The sequence below is a fragment of the Desmodus rotundus genome, chromosome 13 (genome assembly GCF_022682495.2).
Source record: "Desmodus rotundus isolate HL8 chromosome 13, HLdesRot8A.1, whole genome shotgun sequence".
Lineage (NCBI taxonomy): Eukaryota > Metazoa > Chordata > Mammalia > Chiroptera > Phyllostomidae > Desmodus > Desmodus rotundus.
In genome coordinates this window covers 53,778,283-53,796,931 of record NC_071399.1, presented here as the reverse complement: position 1 = coordinate 53,796,931, position 18,649 = coordinate 53,778,283, and the positions used below count along the sequence as shown (strand labels likewise).

The following is an 18,649-nucleotide window of genomic DNA, read 5'->3' as shown; positions in this document are numbered from 1 at the left end:
GACAAAACCAAGGGGGAGGGTGGAAGCAAGGGAGGGAGATGGGTTTGGCTGGGGTGGAGTAGAGGGGTGGGGAGAAAATGCAGACAACTGTAATTGAACAACAATAAAACAATTGAAAAATATATATATAATGGTTGAAAATATTTCATTTAATTATATTCCTTCACTAGCAAGTTTAATATTTTAATATTAAATATAAGTTAAACATAAATATAAACATAATTACATCAAATATATATTAATATAATCACTATATTATAATTAGTATATTGAATATAAATACCATAACTTAATATTCTCCTCAATTTTAGAAAGTTTTGCTATTCTTTGTGGAAGGAACATGGAGGAGCACAAATTAACAGTGAAGGTGATCATCTATGATACTCTTCATTGGGAAAAAACTTTCAAACTAATATTTTTATTAATTGTTTTAACTAATTTTTCTGCCTTAGAACATGTAGTTTTTTAAAAACTTCAGTTTAGTTAATGTAAAACTCGGCTTTATTATCAACATGAAAAGGGACTAAATCAAATGCTAAAACTACCAACTATCTATTACATTGCCCAATCTTGGGAAAGTTACTTAACCATAATTTCTCACATAAAATTTTAGGATGGAGAAAAAAGACTTATCTGTTAAATGATATTTAAAGCACTGGTTGCAATAGCTCAGCATCCTTTTGGTGTCGGGATCCCTTTATATCCTTAAAGATTATTGAGAACCACAAAGAACTTTTGTTTCCAGGGGTTATAATTATCAATATACAAGTTCTTTATAAGTATAGGACAGTATTATTTATTAAATGCCCTTTAAGGGGTCCTTTGGCATATTGATGAATATGCTAAGTAGAAGAATAGCATATTGAAGAGAAAATTCTCTGGGATACATTTTTTATCCCTTGGCAAAATAAAGACGTTAAAAATAAATAAATGCTACTATACTTTGCTCATCTCAGTAGATCACAGAGCACTTTGAAGACCACTAACCTATCCATAATTTTCTCTAATCTTTATGTACATTATAATGCATTTTAAATAGAAATGAATACTATAGTATATGTATATACTTTATGAGTAAAGTTTCTATGTTTTGTTCACTGTTATATTCTTAAGCCTCAATAACAACACCTAGCAGATAATAAATAATTTTTGGATGAATCAATACATTATATATGATGAAAGGAATATAGTAAAAAAAATACAGGAGACCTCTGAACTATATGACTTATAAGAACCCAACTATAAAATCTTATGACTTCTACTTCCATATGTTCTTCTTTGTCATTACTACTACTTATCCATATATTATAGGAAATATTTTAGAAAAGGGAGACAGGAAATAATTACAAAGCAAAAACCTGGATCAAGATCTATATTTTCACTTTTTATAGCAATTTTCATATATACATTATTAAATTTTGGAAGCCTTACATAAAGATTCCATATCAAGTTTAAACAAACAAACAAAAAAACCCACTAAAGGTACAGGAATTGTTTTAGTTATAGTAAGAAACTTAAGGAAGCAAGATAAAACACTGATTATGTCAATAAATCCAATTAGATGCAAAAGTCTAACTTGGGGTATTAGCTACTTAAAGTTTATCAGTGTCAATAAATATATCAATTGTTTCATGAATTTTTTTGTTCTCAAATGTGTCTTTGATATTTGAATGGGGGATGATTCTAAAGACTAAACTAAATTATTTCTAGCAAACTATAGCTCCAACTTGTTAATAAATCTCAACTGGAGGTTACCTATCAGAAGTACACCTCGAGCCTTCTCATCAGTTATGTGGGACAGACACACAGTCTTACATAACTTAGTTCTGAATCTAGTTAATACCTTTCACTGAAATAGTGAGTTAACACTTTCACTGATACAGAGCCTATTCACCATTTTTCAAATCAACTTCATCAAATTAAACATTTTTCAGTTATTTACAAATGTGGGACAAAAATTAACACTTATAAAGCAAAATTTATTATGAAATAGTTCAACCAAAGAGAAAGAGAATATATTCTCATACCTATCACCCAGCTTTACATTAATATTTTACCATATTTTGTTTCAGATTCTTAAGGAAAAAAGTCATATATAGTTACAGCCTCCTATATGTCCCTCTCCAATCTCATCTTATCCCTCCTTTATTCTAAAATTGATGTTGCCCCTGTCTGTCCATACTTCTATACCTGTAATACATATGTGTCAATAACAGTATTGTTTTATGTGCATAACTTGAACTATATTGTATCTATTTTTAATTGTTTTCATTAAAAATTGTGTTTGAAATAACTGAATGCATAGTTAATAAGTAATAAACACTCTAAATTGTTTAGTAGTCAAATATATTTATGTCTGCAACTTACTCTGAAATGCATCTATTGCCTATCTGTTTAGGGTTCTGGAGGATGTTACCCCCCTGGACCATATACCATAGTAAAAGCTGAATGGGTAAAAAGGCATCAATAGCAGGCATCTGTTCCTAGGAAAGACAATGAAGAACTCTAAATCAACAGTCCCCAACCTTTTTGACACCAGGGACCTGTTTTGTGGCAGACAATTTTTTCACAGACCAGGGTGGAGGGGGTGGTTTGGGGATGACTGAAGCACATTATATTTAAGCTCACTTCCTGCTAGGTGACCTAGTTAACCTCCATGGCCCAGAGGTTAGGGAAATCTGCTCTAAATCATCTAAAACTACCCATTTTTTCCATACTCTTTGTAAACTCTTCACATACCTCAATGTGATGATACTGTTCTTGAGACTCTTGCACGTACATTCCAGTAACCAACCAAAGTACAGGAATGTTCCCAAACTGGAAACAATCTAATGCCATCAACAAGACATAATAAATACATTTTGGTATAGATGGACAATGGAACACAACACTGCAATTAAAATAAATCTCACAGAGTTGAATGAAATAAGCAAGTTACTACAGAATATATATGGTATGACTGCACTTAAATAAAGTTCAAAGGGGTAAAACTAAAATGAAAAGCCTATCACAAAAGCCAAGACAGTAGTTATTTTTAAGAATAAACAAGCATGAGCAGGATTGGGGACTTCTCATTAATGTAATGAGCATGCTATACTTCTTAACCTCGGTTGTTGTGACATGGGTAAACACTTTATAATTATATTTAAACTGTACATGTTTTATATGTTTTCCTACATGTACATTTTCAGTTTTAAAGAAAAAAGGATAATGAATTGTCCCATTATAATACTAAAGCATCCATTTAATATTTTGATAAAAATAACATGTACATAAACTAACATTTTTATAATTAATTAATTAATTAATTTAGACATAGGGTAAAGGAGGGAGAAAGAGAGGGAAACAAACATCAATGTGTGGTTGCCTCTCTTGCACCCTCCACCAGGGACCTGGCCTGCAACCCATTCATGTGCCCTAACTGGGAATCGAAACCAGTGACCTTTTGGTTTGCAAATCCACACTCAATCCACTGAGCCACACCAGCCAGGGCTAAACTAACAATTATTAAGTCAACACCTCATTTTTACAGTTTTACTATAAATTTTTTTAAAGATTTTATTTATTCATTTCTAGACAGAGGGGAAGGGAAGGAGAAAGAGAGGGAGAGAAACATAGATGCACATGAGAAACATTGACCAGTTGCCTCTTGCATGCCCCCAACCGGGGTCCTAGCCAGCAACCCAGGCATGTGCCATGACTGGAAATCAAACCAGTGACCTTTCAGTTCACAGGCTGGTGTTCAACCCACTGAGCCACACTAGCCAGAGCTTACTATAAAATTTTTAGTTTCATTGTTATAAGACTGTTTTCTAAAACAAAGGAATAATGATCGAGCGGGGGGGAGGGGGGATTGGGACAACTGAAACAGCATAATCAATAAAAATGTATTTTTAAAAATTGTGCCATTCAACTTTGCACAAACACTATGACTGTAATATGATAGGGCATCTATCACATAGATAATGAACTTCACATGGCTTTACATCATGCAAGGTCGTACTGGTTCCTGCTACATAGAAGAACATCTAATATATAGGATAGAAGACAGGACAAGGATAGATCCAAGAAAACGCAAATTTTAAAAAACAAAATAACTACTCTAAGTTTGCCTCTGGGCAGCAGAACTGAGAATGGGACTGGGTAGAGGAGGGATGTTGCTGATTTTCCCTATAGGCTCTTCTATTCTATTAGATTTTAAGCAGTGTACATATATCACTTTGATAACCTTTTTTAATCCTCACCTGAGGATGTGCTCATTGATTCTAGAGAGAGAAAAAGGGAGAGAAAGAAAGAAACATTGATCGGCCACCCTCTGCACAAACCATGGCCAGGGATTGAACCCACAACCAAGATATGTGTCCTGACCCAGAATTGAAGCTGCAACCTTTTGGTGTACGGGAACCAGCTCCAACCCACTGAACCACCTGGCCAGAGCACTTTGAAAACTTTGTTTCAAAGTTTCAAAACTTCAAAAAAATTGTTAAATCAATCTTCATACAAACTCTAAAGGGATTTTTGCTTTTTTTTTCATGCTAACAATCAATCTCAGGCTACAAAATATGGAGTTAAGAAAGAGTTTAACAAGCTGTCTTCCCCCTCAGCAATTAAAGGACAAATGGAAGAAGAGTTCTGAAGTCCTATAGGGGGAAGAGAATAAAAGTAAAAATAAATGTTTAGGAAGAGTTTTCTGATGATGAATATGGCATTAACTCAGGTATTAAAACTGGAAGAGAGGGAATCAAAATGTTTCTGCACAGAAATTTGTACAACCAGCTGCATAATTTCTTCCTCTCTGCCAACAAAGCAAATAGCACATGAGTTATTTTTTCCATAAAAAGTGGGATGTGTGTAGACATTTGTAGTACAGATCAACAGTCATTTTTACTATAGTACACAGACTAATTGAATAAGACACAAAGATAAAGGTGACACAAAAAACTTTCTCTTTAGTAAAGGGCGAAAAAGATTGCTCCAATAGCTGAAAATTGTTTTAACCATTGGGTTGACTCAGTGTTATTATTAATTTAATATTCATCATTTACATGAAGTGAAAGAGCATAACCTGGTGGAAATACAAATGATGAAAGCAATAATTATTTTCAGACCATTCAACTGATGGGACTCTTCTTCCCATCTATACAAGAGTCTATGAACATCTATGTCCCATTAGATGGGATGTAGTGTAAGGCAAAATCCATAAATATACAATCAGTGATGTAATTAAATGTCTAGAGAAACCTCAAAAATTATATACAAGCATCACATTGGGAAAAAGATTGCTCCCTCAGGGACTCAAACAATTACAAATAATAATAGTGTATTTTCCCAGAGAGACGGTTTTCAAAGACTGTAAATGCTATCATAAATCAGGAAGGGAACGTGTTTTTCCCTAGAACCTCAGGGATAAGGGAACAGAGAGAGATACCATAAAGCACCAAATAGAACTTATAGGAAAATAAACTAACACTGGCAGAGTGATGGTTCACTGAAAGATACAGAGCGGGCCAATTACATTGGAAAAACAAAAATAATTAGTTTCATTATATATTGTGGTGAATATGGCAGTGCGTTGGGGAGTGGAAGGGGGAAAGCAGAATTAGAGAAGAGGAAGAAGGAGAGGCACAAATTTGAAAGACACAGCCCAACAAAAAATGAAAGAGAAAGGGACAATGGATAGGGAGAGGAGGATAAATAAGTCCTAATAGTGATAATAAACTACTGCAGTCACTTTTCTTACTTACTATGGGCTGTGGGCTTCAAAATACAGGGTGGGCAAAAGTAGATTTACAGTTGTTCATAGGGAAAAATATATACTACAAGACTAAATAATAATACAAGAATGAACTCTGTGTTATGTGTACTCACAACTATAAACCTACTTTTGCCTAATCCAGTACTGTTGCTTAAAAATTCATACATTACAATGCTAAATAACTGATTAATCGCTAGTCCTAAATCTGTCAAATCTTTTTCTGAAAGTGTGGCATATAAACACCTGTATCACAATCATCTTATTAAAAATTCAGACTGAAAAATCAAACCCTAGATCTAATGAATCAGAATTTCCTGAGTGGAAGCCAGTTGATTGTTACATCAAAGGTTGAAAATTACCACTTTAAAATGTATACTACCAGGTAGGTGTTATTCTTTTCTTTGAATGGTTGACAATGAGCAGACACCAGACAAGAGATTAAGCTAAGGGCCACATACCTTTTAAAGATTTGCCACTCCTAACAATATAGCAGGACCTACCCAACTGAGTAGCCAAGAGTTTAATGCAGCAAATAATAGTTGACTCATATATACTTCGTAGTTTGTCAAAGGTTGCAAAGAGAAATAGAAGAAAACATTTCTAATCTCAAGAGCTTAACATTCTTTTTCTTGTTGGTGAAGACAATCTTCTTAATGTAGGCAAATGCACATCCTTCAATACTAATAACTCCTAAAGATCCATAAACTTACCTGTTTGAAGTCTCAATCATAATTCACCTCAAGGCAGTCTGAACCTGAATTTAACTTCTTAGTGGTTTGGTTCCATTCTTTACTTACTTCACCTATGTTACCAAGCCCTGTTTTTCCCAGTAAGAATCTAAGTTTGTGAGGATAGAACCCATGTTTTCTATTTTCTAGCTTTTTGCGCCTGGTTTGTTTTTTAGAACAATGATGACCACATTGTGGAAAATCTGATATTGAACTGGGATAGGAGTCTGAGAAATGTAGGCAATTTGACAGTCATATGCAAAGTAATTTTTAAAAATCCAAATTTCAAAAAGGAAGATCTAAAAGTAAATTTCAAACACCCAATAAAACACATAAAAAATTAATAGACAAAGATTTTGTATTTCCCCGAAGATTCTAAAAGTGCCCAGTAAGTAAACTCTCAAAAAAAGAGAAAAGATATGACAGAATGAGATTACTAGATATGGGGAAGTTAAATTCAAGCTATTATGTTATAGCTTAGAGACCTCCATATTTTATATATTCACATCCAAAATTTTATACATACCCCACCATATACACACTGTAATACAACAAGGCATTGTATTAAACAGTATTTGCCCTTCTAAAAGAACGAGGTAAAATTAAAGCAGAAATAAACCTGTCTTTTTATATACACATTTAAAGTAAATTCCCAATTTCTCATATTTTCACCTTCACTAGGCCCATCTTAAACAAGCAATGTCAAAAACAATGCTTCAGCTATGAAAAAGTTCTAACAGTGTAAAAAAACTGTTGTTGAAATTTTTAAAAATGTATCAGCTCTCTGAGGAAAACGAAAACTAGATTGAACACATTTTCGGAATCCTTGGCTAATTCATCTGGTTGCATCTTATCACCAAAATTATCAGCAAGCAATTTAACTAAGGTTTTATTTACTCTTAAGGAAATACAGACCGTTTCAAACAAAGCATCACTTGTTGGAGTAGACTAGCATAAGTAGCTCCAGGCTGGAAGCCCTGCCATTAAGCATGTCACAACCCTGAGCAAGTCACAGGACCTTTTGGAGCTGTTTCTTCATTTATAAAAGTGAGGCAGTTGAACAATCTTCAGTCTTTTTTAGCGCTAGAGTTGTGTAAATTGGTAATTCTAAATTTCATCCTGATGACTCAGTTTAAACTTAAATTCAACCTTATCAGAGGAAAAGAGTGGGAAGGAGACCACCTAGTAAGTCTTAAAGGCCTCTCCTTTCTTCAGTGCTTTCTTCCTCCCCCAATTCTCCTTGAAGTCCCACCTCAGTCTTCTTTACATAAAAGGAAACTGAAACATATGAGCACTATTTTATTTAAATTGTACTAGTATCTTGACTTTTAAGAAACTAAATTCTTCTACTCTCTTTAATAAATAAAATCTTAATTATTTGCTTATTTGTGTGACCCTTGATTTTTCTCATATGGGTCACACTGGCTTTTAAAAACTCAAAAAAAAATGTTAAAGGACAAAAGTTTCATTAGATTTTTCATACAGATCAGATTAGAAGTAAATACAGCCTTTGCTTACTCAAAGGCTGACCAAGTCGTCAATACTGAAACAAAGATGATATCAAATGGCTAAGAGTAAAATGTCTGCTGTGCATTTCTTAAAAGACCACAAAATTGATCTGTTAATATCAAAAATCCTTTCAAAATATTAAAGAAATAATAACTGACTGCCTTTCTATCTTACCTTTCATCTGACAGGCTTTCAAGCCCTTGGAAAGTGAATAACAGCAAATTTCTGAAGAGCTAGCTAAATATCATCATAGTCAATAATAAATGACTTGGCAACTTTTATTTCTACAACATTCATAATCACAGCATATTCTAATTTTACTTTCAAATCTTAGTTCTATAAATAATTTTCATAACTAAAATACTACTATATCCAGCTTCTCAGAGTACCTAGAACTTCAAGTCACACCAGAATGTACACTCACTAAATCTTATAATTTCAATGATAAATATTTCAGGAAAAGACCGGACAATCTTTTCTATTATAAAAGGTATTACTTGTTAAAATACAAAACAAGCACTTACTAAGAACAGAAAAAAAGGCCAATACTTTTTCTTTTTACACAAATTGAAATACTGTGTTTTCTTAGAATCTAGTTATGCTTCTAAGACTGCTATTCAGAACAAGTTTCCAGTGTGAATTATAGAATTTTATTATTTTTTCCTAAAAGTAAATGAATCATTCTAGTCTTTCTTCCTCTTTACGTCACTCTTGTTATCTAAATGAGCATTCATTTTACTTAAACTTGCATTTTCAAAATTCAATGTTCAGTATCATTTCATTAACTTAAGAGAAAGAAAAAAAGGATAGAAGAGTCAAGGAGCAACACCTACAACTGAGTTGTCCCAAAACCTCCCCTAAACTATTATGCCAAAACAAAACCATTGCTCCTGAATTTTTTTCTTAACATGAATATCACATGTGAATAGTACAGTTTATTTAACTGTAACAATCTGGCTACCCTCAAAATACAATTACATTTTTAAAAATTAATATTTGACTTAGTTTGCCTTGTGATATAAAAAAAGAAAGAAAAATTTCCTTTATTCTCAAGTCATACAGGAAAAAAAAATCACACAAAACATAAAAAATGCCTTACCAAGAAGATCTAAAACTTTCCAGTATGAGAATGCTTTGTTTCCCCTAGTAGTTAAAAAGTGCAGTCAGGCATGTGACTGACTACATTTTCTCAGAGTTAGAGAACACATTCAGCCATGTTCTTTGACAGGTAAGAACCACCCTCCATTCACCAGCTCAGGAAACAGCCAGAAGCAAACACCCAAAATCATAACATTACCTTCAAATATTCTCATTATCGTTAAATATTATCCTTTGGGCTTGAAAATAAAAAAGCAATCCGGCAAGTTTTATGCTGTTAAAATGGCTCCTGTAGATTGGGGAAGTGGTGTCTGTGCTTCAGCTTATGAGTCATACATGAAACTAAGTGTTTCTAAGGGAGGCACGCCCATGTTGCTGTGGACCCAATTATTCTGCTAGGTCAAACATGCAAATCTACAGGTAAAAACGGGGGAGAGGTATAGAAAAAGGAGCAAGGTAGAATCAAGGAGCAAGATCTACCTTGATTAAACCATTACTCAGCTCATGTTAATTACCATATTAAAATTATTAATAAAATACAATCGGAATCTACAAGGAAGCAAAATTAAAAACTGTATGTTGTATTTTTTTAAATCTTAATATTCAAAAGTAATTTTAATGTATCAAGTAAATAAAACAAAGAAAAAAGCATGGGAGGGAATGGAAGGAAGATAGCAAACTTTCTAGCTTTTAATGTTAAGTAACAATGGACTGGTGAATTTAACCTGGCTACTCATTAACCTTTATATGAGGGGGGTATATTACTATGTACTCTGGAACAGCTAGCAAACTGCAATACCAGATGCAGATTTATAAGTTCACTAAACAGATATCCACTAGAAAATTCAAAGTTCAGTGGAAAAATAAGTGAGAATTAATCTGGTTTATACTAAAAAATAATACCAAACTTGGGGTTAGAAAGGAACTAAAGTTTAATATAACAAAATGATTTTAAACAGAACTGCAAGCTTGATAAAACCCTATTTTAAAATAATTATCAATGCAATCATGGTTCATAGCTGAACTACTTCCAAGACATGGCCACAATTTTCTATACCTTTCAAACATAAATGAAAGCATACTATGTGTTGGGCTGTACCATACACATGTAGCCTAAGGGTGCCAACGAAAGATGTGGCCAGTGAAGTTTAGCTCTCTAAGCCACTATACATCTGACAAGGTGCCCATGCAGCTGAAACATTACTACAATTATTTACCCTTCCTCCATGTGTGAATATTTATTAATTTATCCTAAGAGCTTAAATTGATGAAAATGGATTGAAAACTAATGCTTTCCAAAAGCACTTTAAATGATGAAGTGCAAGTCACTAGCTAGCCTTCATCCTACTATTTTACAAAAAGTAAATGGAACCTGGCAAGGTGTTCTCCCTTTAGTTAATTGCTTGGAAGTAATTATTCTGCCTTACTGGAGGCACAGTTGAGAGGACAAGCTGTCATTGACTTAGGAACTCTACAAACTGCTACAAAATGTAATGACAATGAACCAACCAACTTGCTGCCCATTAAGTACCTATTTATTCCATTCCACTGAACATTGCTTGATTTATCTTGTTACTAAAATAATCCCTATGGTTAAACAAATTATTAATAAAAATGCTAAAAAGAAAAACATATCACTTTTCTATATTCAAGTGCCGTATTTTGTTTAATTTAGCTCATTTTTCCAGAATGACTATTCAATACCCAAACTCCAAGAAAAAGGTCCTCTGAGCAGTCACAGGAAACGTTTACTGGAAAACCCAAGTTGTTTCCCAGAGCTGAAACTTATTTTAGACAATATCCATATAAGCCTAGTAATTTGATTATCTTTCAGCTAATTAGAAATTATAAAAAGTGACAGAATAGAGAATGGGTGATGTTAAAAGAAACAAGTGACAAAGCTGATAATGAGAAAAAAATTAAAAACTACAAAACTACTGTATAAATAAATATAATGTAAAAAGTCCTGGGATCTGAAGCTATCCTATAGGGTCAACACATTCTTCATTCTCCCAAAGCATATCATCATACAGATGAGTGCCTCAAAGTCAGCATTATCATGATAAAGGTTTTTAAAAAACAAAATGAATTACATAAAGTATGTAAAATTTTTTATGAAGTATGGATATATAAAAGGATAAGCTTCTGCTACTGAGAAAATCCATTTATATAAAACTCATTACTTGATAATGGCAGGTATTTGGACTGTAATTTAAAAAAAGTGTTTTTGGCCACACATATAGAAGGGAAGAGACACAAAATGAAAATAATTACCTCTCTTCAACAGCAACAAGTTATCTTAGCTATTGCTAAGGAGATAGCTCGAGAGTTGCTATTATAATATAGTGCCCCTTTGACCAGGGGCATCCCTATTAGTATTATTTTACCACCCACAGGAACTGGATCCTGGTTGTACTGACAGTCCCAAGAAATCAACCCCCATAGGGAAAAGGAAAAAAAAAAAAAGGCAAAACAGCACAAGTTCTAGAGCCAATCTACTTGAATTCAAATCCCAGCTCTGCCACCTATTCACTGTGTAATCCTGGGCAATTACATAACAATCCTGTGCCTTAACTTATCTGTTATTTAGGTTAATAGCACCCAAAGGATTATTGGGAGAATTAAAATTAGTCGATGCCCTATAAAGAACTTAAACTCAAAAATAAGAAAACAAACCAATTTTTAAAACACTTAAACCACTGAACAGAAGAGATACAGACAGGGAATAAGCACAGAAAAGATCAACATTATTACTCAATAAGGAAATACAAATTAAAGTCATAATACTACTATATATCATTGGAATAGCTTTTAAAAACGGTGCTGGTGAGGATGTGGAGCAAAAAACAATCCTCATATATTGTTCGTGGGAATGCAAAATGGTACAGCCTATTTGGAAAATAGTTTGGCAGTTTCTTATGAAGTTAAACATATACTTATTATACAATAATCCAGCAGTCCCACTACTATTTACTCTTGAGAAATGAAGATATATCTATTAAGAAAAAAAAAAACTTCTACACAAATATTTATAGCAGTTTTACTCCTAACCACCTAATACTGAAAACTCACATGTCCATCTACTGGTGAATAGCTAAGCACATTGTCTTATATCCATACAATGGAATGCTATCAGTAGTAAAAAGGTATGAACTTTTGAACTGCTGATAAATGCTACAACATGTATGAATCTAAACACATCAGGCTGAGTGAAATAAGCGAGACTCAAAATATATACTCTATGATTCCATTTATATGACATTCTGGAAAAGGCCAAACAAAAAAGACAGAAATCCTATCAGTGGTTGCCCCTGGCTGGAAATGAGGGAAAGGGACTGACTACAAAGGAGAACAAGAGAACTATTAGGGAAATAGAAATGTTCTTTATGGTGACTCTAGTATTGGTTATGTGGACCCTGAGAAAGAAGATACCTACTAAAAAGGGATTCTACTCCTGGCTGGTATGGCTCAGTGGATTGAGCACTGGCCTACAAACCAAAAGATCACTGGTTCAAGTCCCAGTCAGGGCCCATGCCTGGGTTGCAAGCCAGATCCCTACTTGTGGTGTGTGTGAAAGGCAACTGATTGATGTCTTTCTCCCTCTTTTTCCCTCTCTGTAAAAATAAATAAATAAAATCTTTTTAAAAAATGAGGGGCGGGGGGCTGGCTCCTGGTAGCTAACCTGAAATTTTTTTAAAAAACAGCCTAATAGGCATTTCTTTTTTTATATATATATATATATTTATTGATTATGCTATTACAGTTGTCCCATTTCCCCCCCCACTCCACTCCATCCTGCCCACCCCCCTCCCTCCCACATTCCCCCCCCATAGTTCATGTCCATGGGTCATACTTATAAGTTCTTTGGCTTCTACATTTCCTACACTATTTTTACCCTCCCCCTGTCTATTTTCCACCTATCATCCATGCTACTTATTCTCTGTACCTTTACCCCCACTCCCCCTCCCTCTCCCTTATTGACAACCCTCATGTTCTAGTTGTTTGCCTAGTTTGCTCTCGTTTTTGTTTTATGTGTGGTCGTTAATAACTGTGAGTTTGTTGTCATTTTTACTGTTCCTATATTTGATCTTCTTTTTCTTAGGTAACTCCCTTTAACATTTCATATAATAAGGGCTTGGTGATGATGAGCTTCTGAAACTTGACCTTATCTGAGAAGCACTTTATCTTCCCTTCCATTCTAAATGATAGCTTTGCTGGATACAGTAATCTTGGATGTAGGTCCTTGCGTTTAATCTTGGGTAATGTAATTATGATGTGCCTTGTTGTGTTCCTCCTTGGGTCCAGCTTCTTTGGGACTCTCTGAGCTTCCTGGACTTCCTGGAAGTCTATTTCCTTTGCCAGATTGGGGAAGTTCTCCATTATTTGTTCAAATAAGTTTTCAATTTTTTGTTCTTCCTCTTCTCCTTCTGGCACCCCTATAATTCGGATGTTGGAACGTTTCAAGGTGTCCTGGAGGTTCCTGAGCCTCTCCTCATTTTTCCAAGTTGTTGTTTCTTCATTCTTTTCTGGTTGGATGTTTGTTTCTTCCTTCTGGTCCATTCCATCGATTTGAGTCCCAGTTTCCTTCTCATCACTATTGGTTCCCTGTACATTTTCCTTTGTTTCTCTTAGCATAGGCTTCATTTTTTCATCTGTTTTTCGAACAGATTCAACCATGTCTGTGAGCATATTGATAACCAGTGCTTTGAACTGTGCGTCCGATAGGTTGGCTATCTCTTCCTCGCTTAGTTGTATTTTTTCTGGAGCTTTGAAGTGTTCTGTCATTTGGGCCATTTTGTTTGTTTGTTTGTTTGTCTTGGCGTGTCTGTTACTTTAAGGGGCGGAGCCTTAGGTGTTCACGGGGGGGGGGGGGGGGGGGGGGCGGGGTAATGCTGGTCGCCGCACTGTGACGCTGTACGTGGGGGAGGGGCCGAGTGGGAGCAATGGCGCCCGCCTCACTCTCCTCCGGATTTCAATCTTTTACTCCGCTACCCACAATCAAACTGGGCCACTCTGGTGCTGGTTCCCAAGTAAGTGGGCCTGTGCACACTCTAGGCCCCTGTGGGTCTCTCCAACAACCTCTCCTGTGAGGCTGGGAGTCTCTCCTGCTGCCGCCCCAACCCCCAGGGGCGCTTTGAATCAGAGGTTTGAGGCTTTATTTCCCCGAGCTGGAGCCCTGGGTTACGCGGTCTGCTTCGCTGCCCGCCGTTCCTCCGGTTTATCTGTGGGCGAATGTGGTGCCGCAGGGTGCTACCCGCCACTCTGCCTGCCCCGCTCTCCGCCACTCTGAGTCCGGCCCTCTGGGTTTATCTGTGCAAATGTGGGGCCGCAGGGTCTGCTAGTGCTCAGACTGCCTGCGCCATTTGTCCCACACTCCGTCAGTCTCAGTCCCGCCACAGCCACGCGAGTCCTCTCCACCCTGGTGCCCATCTCCGCCCCTCCTACCGGTCTGGATGCATGTTTATTTTTCTATTTCCTCGGTGTCGGTCCCCCTTGCTGTTCGATTCTCTGTCAGATCTGGTTGTGCGAGGAGGCGCAGTGTGTCTACCTACGCCGCCATCTTGGTTCCTCCCCTCTAACCCCCTAATAGGCATTTCTTCACAGAGGCCTCTACCGCAAACCGCACTTCAGGGAGATACCTGCACCGAACTACCTGCCTCTGAAATGAACTGTCTGCCTGCACTTTATTTGTGTCATGTGTCATCTGAGCCAACCCTTATAAAGGAGTTCCTGGAATCTTATTTCAACCAATAGGACTGAGGCTTTCCCCATCCAATCCTGTGCAGCTATAGTTTCCCCCATCAACATCTTCACCAACCAACCAGAGGAGCTCCATTCTGACCAATCAGGAAAGTGTCTTTTTGAACCAATCAAACGGCAAGGATTTGTAGTCCTCATTGGCATGAAAACAGCCCAGTCAAGGGCCAGGGGCAGGGACTTCTGTCTATATAAGCCAGCTCCTCACCGGCTCTGTGAGTACACTTTCCCTTTCCACTAAAGAATGAACCAGGTTTCTCTGGCTGAGCTGAAACACTGAAGATGTGTTGCGAGAGCAGACCAGAGCAGAGTGGAGCAGACCAGCATCAACCAGCACTAACCAGCGCAAACCAGTGAAGACCAGAGCAGAGTCATGTTTTCACAGCCATGCTGTGTCACAGTTGAGCTGTTTTGCACTAAATAAAGTTTCCTTTTCCACCACATCCCAAATTGGGGACTCTTGTTGATGTTGAATTGGTAATTGGCACCAACGACCACCGGTTAACAGTTATATGATCAATGTATGTTGTCAAAAATCACAGGACTATGCACATAAATAGGGAAAATTCTACTATATGTAAACTATACCTCAATCAACCTTTTTTAAAACATCCAGTTCATATGTATAAAGTGCTTAATATAGTACCAGGCACTTAGTAAGCACTTCATAAACATTATCTGTTATTATTAGCATGCTTTGTAGTAGAAGCAACTAGTATTAAATACTTCAGGATGACAAACTTTAAACTCCCACGTAAATAAAATGTGGCAACTTAAGACTTATGTACTGTGGGTTCTTTTATTTCTAAAATTTGATATATATCAAATCATTATATATACCTTAATACAAAGCTGGTATGGCTGCATGGGGTAATTTTCAACATTTATATTTGAATTAGCTGAGAAAAACTAGGTGGATTGAATGAATTTATTAAATGCCAACTAAAGTTAAGACTCTTTCTTTCTTTCTTTAAATCAGAACTTACGAAAAGAATTTACTGTGTCAGCCAGGACTGACTTCCCATTTATTATTATGACTTATCCTTGAACTCAAATTTGAAACTTAGTACATGAAAATATATAGTCGTCTAATTTTCATATTTAGGAAACCTGGGCTTGGTTTGCCCTGGCTGGTGTAGCTCAGTGGATTGAGTGTGGGCTGCAAACCAAAGGGTCGCCAATTCGAATCCCAGTTAGGGCACATGCCTGTGTTGCAGACCAGGTCCCCAGTAGGGGGTGCATGAGAGACAACCACCCATTGATATCTCTCTCCTTCCCTTCCCCTCTCTCTCTAAAAATAAATAAAATCTTTAAAAAAATGTCTTGGTTTGAATCTGGCCCTAGGTCAGGAGCTAACCATGCTATCTCTACCAGAGATGAAAGAAGATCAAACCATTAAAATGATAAATGACCCAAATTAATATTTTTACTATTTAAAATAAAAATAAAATTTAAAAGACTGAGATTTACTGTTACAAATTTTTCAGTGAGGCAGAACTAATTTTGTTGATGCTAATACCTCTCAAAGTATGAATCCAGATTCTGAGCAACGTGCATTTCCAAATGTGACCTTAATGTAAAACACAGTTAATCCTCTATTATCTATTACTGGCTTTATTAAACCAAGGCCTCCTTCCTGCTTCTGCACAGATTATTAGGACCCATCCACAAGGAAGTTTCCTCCTGGACAAGTGTCTGTGTGTTTTGAAAAGCATACCAAAGGCAAAAGGGCCCATGCCTCTGTCTGGTTTTGTTCACTATTGTGTTCCTACCACTAAGACAGGGCCCCAACACATAGCAGAAACTCAGAGACAAAATTGAGTAACTTACCTAAAGCAGTTCCCTGAGAGTAAATTCTAGCATTTCAGGATTTTACCACATTGAAATATTTTTTAAAAACATGATTTGACCCATGATTTGACATAGCTGAATTCATGTAATTAACTGTGTTGTAAGATTCTACTATCGTGCTATTTTGGGTTTTATTCTTTCCTCTCTTGTGAAAAAAACCCAAGAATTGATTGTACAATTATATTCTTTATGTTGCTCCTAGGTAATATGCTGACTGCAATCTCAAATTGTTTCATATAGGCATATTTTACCCTACAATTAAATTTTAAATTCAATATTAAAGACAATATATCTTCTACTTCAGTGGATTATAACCAAGGATGTACCTCTGAATTATCTAAAGTTTTTTTTGAAGATACATGCCTACCCTCAAAACAGATTCAGTAGTGTGGGTAGAGCCCAGGCCTGTAAGAATCACTGCTCTGTTGCTCTGTACCCCTAGTACATAATGTAGTTTGTGCTCCTCACACAGCAGCCACTCAAAAAGACACTTGTCACCTTACTATAAAATAATCTCTAATTATGGAGAGGAAAACCTAAACCCGTCCTTTGCTATTCTTCAGGCAAAAGCATCATATCATATGAATATAATAATGTCACAACATACTAACTATCCCTTTCCCTCCCACCAAATGCCTATTTTTAATTCACCTTTCACTCTGTTATCAGAGAAATCTTCCTTAAAGAACAACTCTGTGAGTGATTTGATGATCACTCATGGCTAAAAAACAAACTGATTCCCTAGAGGTAAAATTTTTCAAAGCTAGAGCTTTTATCATGGTTTCTCCAAGGCTGTCACAATCTGACATCAATTTAACTATTTTCCAGCCCTACCTTCCCCACTCCTCACCTTTCCCCACTACCTATCTCTGCTTCCCTCTCTCTTTTACACACACACACACTCACACACACACACACACACTCCAGCCTTCTGATACCTTCCGGATCCATTTCTATTTGTTTGCCTTCCCTAAATTTGGAAAGCACTTATTTCCTGCCCTATCCCTTCTCTCTGCCTACTGATCCATCTTCAGTCTCAATTCAAATGTGTTCTCTGCATGAAGGCTTCCCTCAACAGCCCCATTTTAGAGGGAAAGAAAGTCTGTAGAGAGAAGTGACTTGATCAACATCAAGTTAATGACTGATTTAAGGTAATCCTAGATATTCATTCATTTAAATATTTCCTGAGCACCTACTATGTGCCAGGCACTATTCTAGGCCCTTACTATACAGCCCTGAAGAAGAGAGGCACATTGATAAATGATCTCTACCCACAATGATGCTTATAATCTAGCAAGGGAGAGAGATACACATTATAAAATATATGTTAATTTTATGTAAAAGATAAAATATATACTATGCTAGTGATAAGGACAAAGAAGGGAAAAAATAAAATAACAATAGAAGAATATAACATTTTAAATAAGCCAAGCAGGGAAGACTTACTTTTGCCAGGTTACTTTTGGGTAAAAACCTCTGGTTATATAGATATATCTAAGGAAGAACATTCCAGGCAGAATGAAGCCTGTGCAAACACTCTAAAAGGGAGATTGCCCAATATGATGTTCAAGGAAAGTGTCCAGACAACTGTAGTTCAAGAACAGAAAATGAGGAGGAGAGTAATAGGAAGAGAATACTAAACTAATGGAGAGCCTGTTTACAGATTTTAATTGGAGAGTTCTGAGTATATAATAAGTCATAAGATTTGACTGCTATATTGAAAACAGATAGCATAGGGGCAAGGATGAGAGCAAGGAGAAGATAATGCAATAACCCAGAAAAGATAATAATAACTCAAACAAAGGAGGCAGCAGAGGAGAAAGACATAATTAAATTATGGACTTTTTTTTTTAAAGGAATAGCCAAGGAAATTTTGAGTGGATGGAAAGCATGTTGCATGGGAAAGAAAGGTTTCAAAACTCCATTTTTGGCAACTGGAAGGCTGTAATTG

At 36.1% G+C, this 18,649-nt stretch overlaps 1 protein-coding gene across 8 annotated transcripts in view; it reads right to left on the bottom strand.

Annotated features, from left to right (window-relative positions):
- Positions 1 to 18,649, bottom strand: part of ELF1 (E74 like ETS transcription factor 1) — a 134,347-nt gene that overhangs the window by 87,293 nt on the left and 28,405 nt on the right. For 2 of the 8 annotated variants that reach the window (XM_045202049.3, XM_045202036.3), the window contains exon 1: positions 9,290 to 9,701. The exons of 4 other annotated variants lie outside the window; for them this stretch is intronic. The gene's annotated coding sequence lies outside the window, so the exon portion shown is untranslated. Of the gene's footprint in view, positions 1 to 2,739; positions 2,829 to 9,289; positions 9,702 to 18,649 lie in introns of those variants that run through there. 2 more of the 8 variants (XM_045202045.3, XM_045202066.3) reach the window with 2 other exon arrangements.